Source organism: Leucoraja erinacea, chromosome 7 (genome assembly GCF_028641065.1).
Source record: "Leucoraja erinacea ecotype New England chromosome 7, Leri_hhj_1, whole genome shotgun sequence".
Classification (NCBI taxonomy): domain Eukaryota; kingdom Metazoa; phylum Chordata; class Chondrichthyes; order Rajiformes; family Rajidae; genus Leucoraja; species Leucoraja erinaceus.
This window is the reverse complement of record NC_073383.1, coordinates 72,629,990-72,643,773: the sequence shown is the minus strand read 5'-3', so window position 1 is coordinate 72,643,773 and position 13,784 is coordinate 72,629,990.

Genomic DNA, 13,784 nt, shown 5'->3' with positions numbered 1-13,784 from the left:
TTGCCTGTGTGTAAATGTAATGTAATTATGTGAAGCACTTTGGGGTCAATGCAAGTTGACTAAAAATGTGCTATATAAATAAGATTATTATTATTATTATTATTATTATTATTATTATTATTATTATTATTATTATTATTATTATTATTATTATTATTATTCTAGTGAATTCTAGTAAATATAAAGATTAGTTGAAAAAATGAAACATCATTTCCCAAAAGAACTAATGGGCCTGTCCCATTTTGGTGATTTTTAGGAGACTGCCGGCGACAGTCATAGTTGAATCTGAATCTGAATAGTCGTGACTTCAGGTTGCCGAAAAACCAGCGACTACACTAATCTATCGTGTTCTGAGCCTGTCCCACTTAGGCGATTGTATGGGCAACTGCCGGCGAATAAGACAATGAAATTCACCCAAGTCACAGGGCGACAACCTATGACATCCATGCGACAATGTACGTTAACCTGGCGACAACCTACGGCAGCACCTACGTCGAGCTACCTCATTGGCATCAAAGCCACTGTCGCTGATAAATTTTCAACGTTGAAAATCCAGTGTCGGCCAGAAAGACGCTACGAATTTTTGGGCGACTGAGGAGACCATTCAAGACCATACAGGCGACACCCCGGCGACAGCCTAGTCACCTGTAGTCGCCTAAAAAATCGCCTAAGTGGGACAGACGCATAACACAATACTCAGCAGGTGCAGCAGCATTTATGGAGTGAAGGAAATAGGCAACGTTTCGGGCCAAAACCCTTCTTCAGACTTCAGACAGTCTGAAGAAGGGTTTTGACCCGAAACATTGCCTATTTCCTTCGCTCCATAGTTGCTGCTGCACCCGCTGAGTTTCTCCAGCATTTTTGTGTATCTTCAATTTTCCAGCATCTGCAGTTCCTTCTTAAACTCATAGCACGATAGATCTGAGGAAATTAAAAAGTCCTGCCATTGGATTACCTATCAGAAAAAAACAACACAGCACTGCACTTTGGAGAATATACACAGTCCTCACAATCTCCATGCTCTTGGGGTGACCTTAACAACAACACATTTAAGAATATCTTATCTTCAATGACTCATGCCATTGCTCTGAAGGTGAATTCAGGTCGGAAATAAATGGTCTGCTCAATATGCCCAGCAACTGGGAAAAAAACCAATGTGTTCATAGATCCTGCCTATGGAACCTCAGAGAGATAATGGATGTGGTCTAATCATTGCTTGGTGCCAGGTGCAACCTGGGTTCAAAGATGGGATCCAAATTTCAGTGTTAAAATTTGTTTTTATACACAGAAACAATCAAATCCTGTTCTAACTGGACAAATCATGAAGGTAATAAACCATTACAAGGCTGTTTACCACATTATTAGTAGTTTTCAGAGGGCATGAGGAGAAGGCAGGAGAATGGGGTAAAGAAGGAGAGATAGATCAGCCATGATTTAGTGACGTAGATTTAATGGGCCAAATGGCCTAATTCTGCTCCTATCACTTATGATCTTATGATTAGCAACCTCTACACCAGTGGAACGTGGGGCGGCATGGTGGCGCAACGTCTGAGTTGCTGCCTTACAGGGCCAGAGAACCTAGTTCTATCCTGACTAAGGGTGCTGTCTGTACGGACTTTGTATGCTTTCCCCGTGAACTGTGTGGGTTCTCAATGGGAACTCCGGTTTATAACCACATAACCATATAACAATTACAGCACGGAAAACATGCCATTTCGGCCCTTCAAGTCTGTGCCGAACACTTATTTTCCCCTAGTCCCATTTACCTGCACTCAGACCATAACCCTCCATTACTTTCCCATCCATATACCTATCCAATTTATTTTTAAATGATAAAATCGAACCTGCCTCCACCACTTCCACTGGAAGCTCATTCCACACAGCTGCCACTCTCTGAGTAAAGAAGTTCCCCCTCATGTTACCCCTAAACTTCTGTCCCCTAATTCTCAAGTCATGTCCTCTTGTTCGAATCGTCCCTACTCTCAATGGGAAAAGGTTTCCTCCCACACTCCAAAGATGTACAGGCCCATCGGTTAATTGGCTTGGTAAAATTGAAAATTGTCCCTAGTGTGTGTAGGATAGCGTTATTGTGTGGTGATCATTGGTCGGAGCAGAATCGGTGGGCCGTGAAACCTGTGGCAACATTTGTTGCTTGTGTGGCCACAGACGCCCACGTTTCTGATGAACTAGGCAAAATGTACAACATCACGCTTCTAGACAGATTACCATAATTTTTGCTGCTTTCTGCACCAAACTACAACTTCTCACCTCCACATCCGTGGACTTTCATAATTCATGTTCATTAAAATTTAATATAAAATATACCTTGTGTCTCTCTCTCATTTTGAAGTTGAGGAGTAACCATTTATTGAGATTTCCCAATAATGGACAAGACCTTTCACTTTTAGGTCTTTAATTAAAAATACAAATCTTTGGAATCGTTTCCTGTTACATTAAACGCAGTCAAATAAATAATTGCAGCTGAAACTACCTGTGCAAAACGTGCAATTTCACACTCTCTATAAAACCGGAACATGCCTCTCCAACTTAAATGTTCAGCATTACAAAGAGCTTTAATTTGTCCTTTGCAGTGTTTGCGTTGAAATTAAATTTGTTCCCACTGAATTCAATTTCAAAGGAAGTTATCAGCACACTTACATAGCATGTTTAGTGCATATAACAAAGGCCTGATTTTAACCTGCCTCCCCTCAGTTCACATTTTATTACTGTTTACTCGGCCTTTTATGTTCCATTAGTATTAATTAAATCCTTAATTCTTTATCTGGGAGACATGTTCAAAAAATATTTCTGCCCTGGCAAATTGCAGGATCATTAAAAGCCTGCTCTTCTTCTGCTAACACATGGAGCATGGAAGTTCAACAGGCAATCTGTCTGAGGCTTCTGCCGATGTCTAAAGGTGCCTGTCCCACAGTGGGACTGGGGCTTAACAGTTCACCAGGAGGTACAAGTAACTATTCATACACAGGTTCACATGTACATGCACATGCGCAGGGTGGATCGATGGCACAGCGGTTGCATTGCTGCCTTACAGCGCCAGAGACCCAGGTTGGAACTTGACTACGGGTGCTGCCTGTACAGAGTTTGCACGTTCTCCCCATGACCTAGAAACATAGAGACATAGAAAATAGGTGCAGGTGTAGAGGCCATTCGGCCCTTCAAGCCAGCCCCGCCATTCATTATGATCATGGCTGATCGTCCCCTACCAATAACCCATGCCCGCCTTCTCCCCATATCCCTTGACTCCACTTGCCGCTAGAGCTCTATCTAACTCTCTTAAATCCATCCAGTGATTTGGCCTCCATTGCCCTCTGTGGCTGGGAATTCCATAAATTCACAACTCTCTGGGTGAAAACCTTTTTTTCCTCTTCTCAGTCTTAAATTACCCCCCCCCTTTATTCTAAGACTGTGGCCCCTGGTTCTGGACTCACCCAACATTGGGAACATTTTTCCTGCATCTATCTTGTCCAGTCCTTCTATAATTTTATATGTTTCTATAAGATACCCCTCATCCTTCTAAACTCCAGTGAATACAAGCCTAGTCTTTTCAATCTTTCCTCATATGACAGTCCCGCCATCCCAGGGATCAATCTCGTGAACCAACGCTGCACTGCCTCAATCACAAGGATGTCCTTCCTCAAAATGAGGAGACCAAAACTGTACACAATATTCCAGATGTGGTCTCACCAGAGCCCTAGACAACCGCAGAAGAACCTCTTTACTCTTATACTGGAATCCTCTTGTTATGAAAACCCACCTCCGTGGGTTTTCAACAGGTGCTCCGGTTTAGGCTTGCTAAAATTGTAAATTGTCTCTAGTGAGTAGGAGATAGTGTTAGTGTGCGGGGATCGCTGGTCAACAGACTTGGTGGGCCAAAGGGCCTATTTCTGCGCAGTATCTCTAAACTGCACTAACCAAAAAAAAAAATTTTGCAGCAAGTGCTACTGGTCTTTGTGCATTATTTCCCTGTGTGCGTCCGTGCAAGCGAGCGTGTGTGTGTGTGTGTGTGTCTACGTGCTGTGTGTCATTGCATGGATGTGTGTGCATGCAAGTGTGCATATATGTGTGTGCCTGTGCGTGTGAGTGTGTGTGTGCTTGGGCATGCGTGCGCGTGATCACCCAGCGTTAGTGCTTCTTAGGAGAGGTAACTGGACTTCCAGATTGCAGCACGAAAGTTGGATAAATTTCCCCTTACTTTCCCAAAGATTGAATACCCTGATGAAGATTAATAACCAACTCCAGACAGCACTTCAGTCACTAACCAGATGGTACACTTTCCTTTCAACTTTCCAAGGATCACCATGAAATTTATTTTCAAGATCATCAACCATGTCTCTCTGCTTTTTATGGGCTCACTATCAATAAAGAATATAAATTCAAGTCATTTCCATCCAGCAACTGATGAGAAGGTAACTCATCAATGGCAGTAATTAAGTCTGCAGTAGTCAGCATCAAAGTGTCAATAATAAATAAATAAATAAGCATCTTAAGCAGTTTTAAAGGAATACCTAACTCTATCACCACACCAGTGCCTGAATGAATCGACTGGTGATTTCTGACTTACTGATTTAATAGTTCTAAATCTTCTCTCACAACAATGAGAGATAGAAACATAGAAAAGTAGAATATAGGTGCATGAGGAGGCCATTCGGCCCTTCAAGCCAGCACCGCCATTCATTGTGATCGTCTCCAATCAATAACCCGTGCCTGCCTTCTCCCCGTATCCCTTGATTCCACGAGCCCCTAGAGCTCTATCCAACTCTCTCTTAAATCCATCCAGTGACTTGGCCTCCACTGTCCTCTGTGACAGGGAATTCCACAATTTGATTTAGAAATATTGATGATGTTTAGAAATATTTAGATGATTTAGAAATATTCATTCCAAAGCCCCCTTCACCATGACCCTGTAAGTTTTAGTCATCTAATCTTTGATCCTGTAAGTGGATTAGTCTGAAGAAGGGTCTCGACCCAAAACATCACCCATTCCTAACCAGAGATGCTGTCTGTCCCGTGGAGTTACTCCGCCATTTTGTGTCTATCTTCAGGAGATTCTATCGGTCCACTTTTGCCAGGTCCTATCAGAACATGGTCCTAACTTGCACCAAGTCCCTTTCACCCATGCATTACTGGCATGCCTTGTCTCCAAGTTCAGAACCATCAGTTTTAATTTGATAGATAGAGAAGCTAGAACAAATCAGGGACAGCACCGGTTGACTTCAAGAAGGGTGGAGTCCATAATGGCCCATTGTTGGCTGACCGTCAGCACATATTCCCGAGCAATCCCAGTCGTTAACATATCTTCCTCAGCCAAAAATGGGCCATTATGGACTCAACTCTTCTAGAGGTCATCTGTTGCTGGCCCTGTGCTGTCCTGGCCTTCTCTATCATTCAGTCTGAAGAAGGGCTGCAAGCTGAGGCATCACCTAATCCTTTTTTCCAGAGATGCTGCCTGACCCGCTGAGTTACTCCAGCATTTTGTGTCTATCTTTGGTATAAACCAGCATTTGCAGTTCCTTCCTACTTCCTACAGTTTTAAAGTTCCCTTCCTTGTTTTCAAACGTTTGTTTGAAAGAAGGGCAAATTTTCCGTACAGAGGGTGGTGTCCATTTGGAATGAGCTGCTGGAGGAAGTAGCAGATCCAGGCGCATTTATAACAATTAAAATACATTTGGAAAGGTTTAGAAAGATACGGGCCAAAGGTAAACCGTGGAACAAGAAGACATCTTAATTGGCATGGATGCAATGGCCTGAAGGATCAGATTCCGTGCTGTAGAATGTTCTGACTTTAAGGCCAACTCGAATGTCATGAGAGGAACTACCAAAAGTAGACTGGTAGAAATCAATAGCTAGGAGGTCTACATCTGAGAAGTAAGAATCATTTAAAAATGAAATAATAAGGGCCTGGGACTGTATTTTCCAATTAAAGTGAAAACTTTAATGTTTGCTTTCAACTGTTATGGCATTAAGTAGAAGAGTCCGGAAGTCATATTGCAGTTGTACAAAACCGAAGGCCTTATTTGTTAGGGAAGTCCTGGACAAGGGGTCACAGCCTAAGGATAAGGGGGAAAGCCTTTAAAACCGAGATGAGAAGAACTTTTTTCACACAGAGAGTGGTGAATCTCTGGAACTCTCTGCCACAGAGGGTAGTTGAGGCCAGTTCATTGGCTATATTTAAGAGGGAGTTAGATGTGGTCCTTGTGGCTAAAGGGATCAGGGGGCATGGAGAGAAGGCAGATACAGGATACTGAGTTGGATGATCAGCCATGATCATATTGAATGGCGGTGCAGGCTCGAAGGGCCGAATGGCCTACTCCTGCACCTAATTTCTATGTTTCTATGTTATTTGAAGTATGGTGTCACATTACAGCAAAGAAATCTTGGAAAATACGTTGGAAAGAATGGATAAAAGATTCACCAGGCCATTGCCGGTATTTGGGAGAATAGTAGCAATAAGAAGAAGTTGGATGAACCTGGACTACTTTCTCTGAAGCATCGGAGGCCGAGGGGCAACCTAATAAAATATAAAATGCTTATAGATAGAAGGCAGGAGAATGGGGTTAGGAGGGATAGTTCAGCCTTGATTGAATGGGGGAGTAGACTTGAAGGGCCGAACGGCCTGATTCTATGCCGACCATAGATCAGATAGATAGAGTTCTACCCCCCTCCCCCTGGCAAGTTTCTTACACAGAGAGTGGTAGGTCCCTGGGAAATGCTGCTGGGGGTGGGTTTGTAGATGTGGGGAGTGGTTGCGGCATTTAAGAAGCAGTTTGAGAGATACATGAAGAGACAGAGAATCAATGGATATAGATGATGTTCAGATAGATGGGAGCATGACGAGCTGGAGACTGGCATTGGCTCTATATTATGTTGTGTACCAAGGTACAGTGAAAAGGTTTGTTTGTGTGCTATCCTGTCAAATCTTACTGTACATGAATGCAGCCAGCCTATTGTTGTAATAAACCCTAACATTATAATCTCAGAATTTTCTAATATTTTCCAATTCTGACCTCTTGATTGTCCCTGAATTGAACTGTTCCTGCATCGGTGACATTGGTTACAACTGCAAGGCTCAATACTCCAATTTTTCTCCCTAAACCATTCCACTTATCTCTTTTTTAATTTTAGGATTCTCCTTGATCAAACCCTGGTACATCCTTATGCATCTCAACATATCTCATATTCTGATTATGCCATTGCAAATCATCTTCAGACATCCCAACAATTGAAGAGGTGCAATATCAATGGTTGTTGTTTCTGTGTGTTGCATTCACATCATCACAGACCCACACCATTCTGGTCACACATTCATTTCTCCGTTGCCATCGGGAAGAAGGTACAAGAGCATGAATTCTGTAACATCCAGGTTCAGGAACTTCCCCACAGCCATCAGGACTCTGCGCTGACCAACATCGCGGAGTCCTGGGATCCCTTTGCTGCGGGCCGCCAGCATGAATCTCCGCTCAGCTCAGCCTGTAGACTTCGGGAGCCACAGTCTCCTGTAGGAAGTGGCCGATTCGGAGGTCCAAGCCGCTGAGAATGTTCTCCCATTCCGACATCGGAGTTCCATCATCCCAGCAAGAGGGCCTAAGCATCCGGCCGCCCGTAGCGGCGAAAGCGGGGGGCTCGGGAGGCCGCGACCACGGGTGAACAACAGAACAACAGAGGAGGATGACTGAACTTTGGTGCCTTCCCTCACAGTGGGAAACTTTGATTCCACTGTGTGGGGATGTTTATGTTAAAGACTATCTTGTTCTGTGTTCTTTTTTTTATTATTCGTATGGCGACCACAAATTCCACTGTACCAATTGGTGCATGTAACAATAAACGTCTCATTTTTTCTTGACTCTTGTCCATTAAACACGATATCAAATAATCTCTGAGCAATAACAGTCTATTATTATTATTATTGCACAAAATCTATTTATTTATTGTGTATATATGGTCGATTGTCTATAGACACACTCAACTTTTATCTTCCGTTTTGTGTTATGTTTACATATTCTGTTGTGCTGCAGCAAGTAAGAATTTCATTGTCCTATCTGGGACACATGACAATAAAACTCTCCTGACTCTCGACTCTTGAAAATGAACCAAGGTGACAATTTAAAAAATCTTAAACACCAGTGCAATTTTTTTTACAACAATAAAAAATGTTGTGTTAAAATTTGATGAGGCCAAATATGCAAAATTGAAAAAGAGTCTCAACCCAAAACATCAACTATACCTTTTTTCCAGAGATACTGCCTGACCCCCTGAGTCTGTCTTTGAAGTATTGTGTTCCATTTCAATAGGCAGTAGACAATAGACAATAGGTGCAGGAGAAGGCCATTCGCCCTTTGAGCCAGCACCACCATTCACTGTGATCATGGCTGATCATCCACATTCAGTACCCCGTTCCTGCCTTCTCCCCATATCCCCTGCTCTGCTATCATTAAGAGCTCTATCTAGCTCTCTCATGAAAGCATCCAAAGAATTGGCCTCCACTGCCTTCTGAGGCAGAGAATTCCACAGATTCACAACTCTCTGGGTAAAAAAAGATTTTTGTCATCTCCGTTCCAAATGGCCGACCCCTTATTCTTAAACTGTGTATGGCCCCTGGTTCTGGCCTCCCCCAACATCAGGGACATGTTTCCTGCCAATCCCTTAATAATCCCTCTAGCATGTCCAATCCCTTAATAATCTTATATGTTTCAATAAGAAGCCCACTCATCCTTCTTTCCACATCAGTCACCCCAATACAGGAAGGATGTTAAGCTGAAAAGAGTGCAGAGAAGATTTACAAGAAGGTTGATAGAACTCGAGGGCCTGGGCTATGGAGAGGTTGGGCCTGCTAGAACTTTATTCCATGGAGTGCAAGAGAATAGGGAGTGATGAGGGGAAACATAGGGTCAATGCAATCTTTAACCCAGGGTAGTGAAATCAAGAACCAAGTTTATGGTGAGATTTAATAGGAATCTGAGGAGCACCTTTTTCTTACAGAGGGTGGTGAGTATATGGACCAAGCTGCCAGATGAGGTAGTTGAGACAGGTACTTTAACCACATTTAAAAGACATTTGGACATAAATGGATAACCGTATAACAATTACAGCATGGAAACAGGCCACTCGGCCCTTCTAGTCCGTGCCGAACACTTACTCTCACCTAGTCCCATCTACCTGCACTCAGACCATAACCCTCCACTCCTTTTCCGTCCATATACCTATCCAATTTATTTTTAAATGATAAAATCGAACCTGCCTCCACCACCTCCACTGGAAGCTCATTCCACTCAGCAACCACTCTCTGAGTATAGGAAATCTTTCCTATCCTCTGAGGATAGGAAAGATTTAGGGGGGGGGGGGGGGGGGGGAAGATGCAGCGAGACCTGGGTGTCATGGTACACCAGTCATTGAAGGTAGGCATGCAGGTACAGCAGGCAGTAAAGAAAGCGAATGGTATGTTAGCTTTCATTGCAAAAGGATTTGAGTATAGGAGCAGGGAGGTTCTACTGCAGTTGTACAGGGTCTTGGTGAGACCACACCTGGAGTATTGCGTACAGTTTTGGTCTCCAAATCCGAGGAAGGACATTATTGCCATAGTGGGATTGCAGAGACGGTTCACCAGACTGATTCCTGGGATGTCAGGACTGTCTTATGAAGAAAGACTGGATAGACTTGGTTTATACTCTCTAGAATTTAGAAGATTGAGAGGGGATCTTATAGAAACTTACAAAATTCTTAAGGGGTTGGACAGGCTAGATGCAGGAAGATTGTTCCCGATGTTAGGGAAGTCCAGGACAAGGGGTCACAGCTTAAGGATAAGGGGGAAATCCTTTAAAACCGAGATGAGAAGAACTTTTTTCACACAGAGAGTGGTGAATCTCTGGAACTCTCTGCCACAGAGGGTAGTTGAGGCCAGTTCATTGGCTATATTTAAGAGCGAATTAGATGTGGCCCTTGTGGCTAAGGGGATCAGGGGGTATGGAGAGAAGGCAGGTACGGGATACTGAGTTGATCAGCCATGATCATATTAAATGGCGGTGCAGGCTCGAAGGGCCGAATGGCCTACTCCTGCACCTAATTTCTATGTTTCTATGTCTATGTTTCTAGATGGATATGGGCCAAACGCAGGCAGGTGGGATTAGTGTGGATGGTGCATCTTGTAGAGCACGAGCAAGTTGGGCTGAATGGCGTGTTTCCATGCTCTATAACTCCATGAGTATAAAAACAAAAACGCAACCTTGAGTCCATTATCAAGCATTTAGAATGAGCCATTTCTTTTAACTCTCAGTTTTAGTTTCTGTATTGTTGTTGATCATGAGTTTTTTTTTTTTTTTGACACTGCCCTTGGCCAAAGTTTTCATAACGCTCTCATTGAAAGAGTGGGCAATAATTCACATGAAAAAATTGCAGGCCCGGTAAGTGAATGTCATAAATTGTAAGCTGTTCTTAGTCATCAAGATTCTGAAAAAGGTGCTTTGAATCACATTCAATTAGTTGACATCTGTTTCCTTGATCTCACCCTCTCTCTCAAAATCATTGGGAGCCTATATTGATTATCTCGTCCCAGTAATTACATTGGATGTGGACCAGCCATCTCTTACCAGCCATTGTTGCTGTTCGACAAAATCACTCGAAAGAAAGAAAAAACGCTCTAAAGCATTTCAACTACAAAGTCTAAAAGCAAATTCTGGTCGATCTTAGGTTTCATAGATAGGCAATTGCCTGAAATTCAAATTTCAAAAATGGGGAGAGAGTTGCAATAAAAATAACGTTAGAACAGATAAATAGATAGAAAAGGTTTAGAGAGATACGGACCAAACACAGGCAAACAGGTCTTTGGATAAAGGGTATGTTGGTCGGCATGATTGAGTTGGGCTGAAGGACCCATTTCCATGCTGTATGATTCTACAACTCTATGGACCAAACACTTGCAGGAGGAATAGTTTAGATGGGGTAAGTTGGTCAACGTGGGCAAGTTGGGCTGGAGGGCATGTTTCCACGCCGTGTGACTCTATGACTCCATGACACAAGGGACTTGAGCAAAACACTAACTGCAGAAGGGACCCAGTTTGTCAAGCAGTATCTGTGCAGGGAAATGGACAGGTGACATTTCTTGTTGGCATATATTTCTTTCCACGGTTGCCACCTGAACCGCTGGGTTCTCCAAGCAGTTAGATTTTTTGGTGGGAGGTGTGAAGACTGTTGGAAATTGGACTTGACCTTTATTTTAGCAAATGTTGTAAGTCTGTCATGCTTCCTGTTATATATCGCTTTTCACATCCATTTCAGGTCTCCCCTATGCACTTCATAAATGGAAAAGTACTTTTGAACACGGTGAGAACCTTTTGTTCCAGGATGGAAATGTCAAATAAAAGGAACAGACAGCCTTAAGGTGAAAAGAAGCAATGTTTAAAGGAGATATGCGGGCAGGTAGTTTGCACAGATGGTGGTACGATCCTGGAATGCGCTGCTGGGGGTAGTGGTGGAGGCAGATATGCGAAGATAGCATTTAAGAGACTTTCGAAGAGGCACATGAATAGGCACATAGGCTCGATGGTAACCCTGTATCGTCTCTCCGCTCCCTGGTGAGCATGAAACAAAAGCTTTTCACTGAAACTCAGTACACGTGACAATAAACTAAACTCAAAACCCAAACTCAGACTGATTATGCAGGGAATGGAGGGATATAGATTATGTGCTGGCAGAGTTGAGTTGGTTTTGGCATCATGTTCAGCACAGACATTGTGGGACGAAGGGCCCATTCCAGCGATGTCTGAGAAAGGGTCTCGACCCAAAACGCCATCTATTCCTTTTCTCCAGAGATGCTGTCTGACCCAATGAGTTACTCCAGCTTTTTGTGTCTATGTACTATTCGGTGTTCGCTGTTGAAGAGTGGTCATTGTAAACTGTAACCTCCAACTACCAATTTTGGACCAGCTTTCATAGAAACATAGAAAATAGGTTCAGGAGTATGTCATTCAAGGGCCAGGAAGTGAGCGGGTAAGATCATCTCTGACCCCTCTCACCCCGGCCACAAACTCCTTGAATCACTTCCCTCTGGAAGGCGACTCCGGACTGTCAAAGCTGCCACAGCCAGGCATAAAAACTGTGTTTTTTTCCCCCACGAGTAGTAGCCTTACTCAATAACAAAGCCTCCTTTTGCTCTGGTATTTTATTTAATTCACATGTTTAATCAATAATGTTTTATTACTAATGTTTAATGTTTTATATGTCATTCCTAACTGTCACTGTATGTCATGTTGTCACTTGCGGGCAGAGCACCAAGGCAAATTTATTGTATGTGAATACTGAGCCAATACTCTTACTTACTTACTAAGGAATAGAGTCCCTGCCTGCTCAATCCCTTCCTATGGCTCAGGCCCTCGAGTCCTGGCCACATCCTTGTACATCTTCCCTGCTCCCTTTCCAGCTTGACAACATCTTGGTCTTGGACTAGGTCTTGATGAAAGTATTGCACACAGAGTCCGCACCAACCAGCGATCCCCGCACATTAACACTATCCTAGATCAGAACAGGAGAGATTCTGTGAGGTAATAAGGTCATTAGGTCATGTGATTCAATCTTGCTTGATGTATCTCTCCTAGCCCCATTCTCCTGCCTTCTCCCCATAATCCCCGTCACCCATACCAATCAAGAATCTATCTATTTCTGCCCTGTAAATATCTACTAACTTGACCTCCACAACCTTCTGTGGCAATGAATTCCACAGTCACCAGAAGAAATTCCTCCTCATTTCCTTTGAAAAGGAACATACTTTAATTCTGAGGCTACAACCTCTGGTCCTAGACTCTCCCACTAGTGGAAACATCCTCTCCACATCCACTCTATCCAGGGCTCTTTTGTAACCTTACAAACTCAATCTACACCAGTCCAACACCACTCACGACCCAGATGCACACCTAGTGGAACACGGCTTTCCAAAATTGCAACACTGGACCCACACAATTCTTCCAGGATCCTATAATTTCTATGATTCTCTTCTCAGTCGCAAACTGAACACAGAAATATTCAGATAATTGAACCTATATTTAAACTCGCCTGTTGAACAAGAAACTAGAAATAACAAATCCATGTCATTCCACTAAATGGAATACACCTTCTTCTGCATGATAAAACAAGACAAAATACTTTTATAGATGTTATCTTTCCCTTCTACCACAAAGGAACTGCATCATGAGTGTATTTTTTTACTCTATAATATAATAGAATGTTAAGTAAGAATAAAATTAGTTTTGCACAATACAATGGCTAACTTTTCACAAAGGCAACATGCAAATCAGTTGCTTCACAACACATTACCTTCTAACAGATTGCAGATCAAGGTTTATGTTTCTGAAGAAAAGCGGCATTCATTCTTTATTGAGTCTGTGGTTACAAAACCGAACTGCTCTATACAGTAATTGCTTTTCTTTTTTTTCACTTGCTGACTTTTGAATGGAAAAAGAGCTTGTAGGAGCTGGCTAGGGTCTTATTTTTGTAAGCTAATTTGCTTGGTAAATTTTTTAATTGTGCCTGGTGCATGTAGGATTGTGCAGGGATCACTGGTCGGCACAAACTCAGTGGGCTGAAGGGCCTGTTCTCGCTTTGTATCTCTGAACTAAACAAAACTAAAATTTAACCTTCACTTCACAAAGTTGTTAATTAAATTTTAAAGATCGTGGAAGCCAGCTGTGTGGATTGGTTGCTCTGTCTTCAACATTACAATAATAATTTCATGTAAAATCATCGGTTGTAAAGAACTTTGGAATTTCAAGAGCTACCAT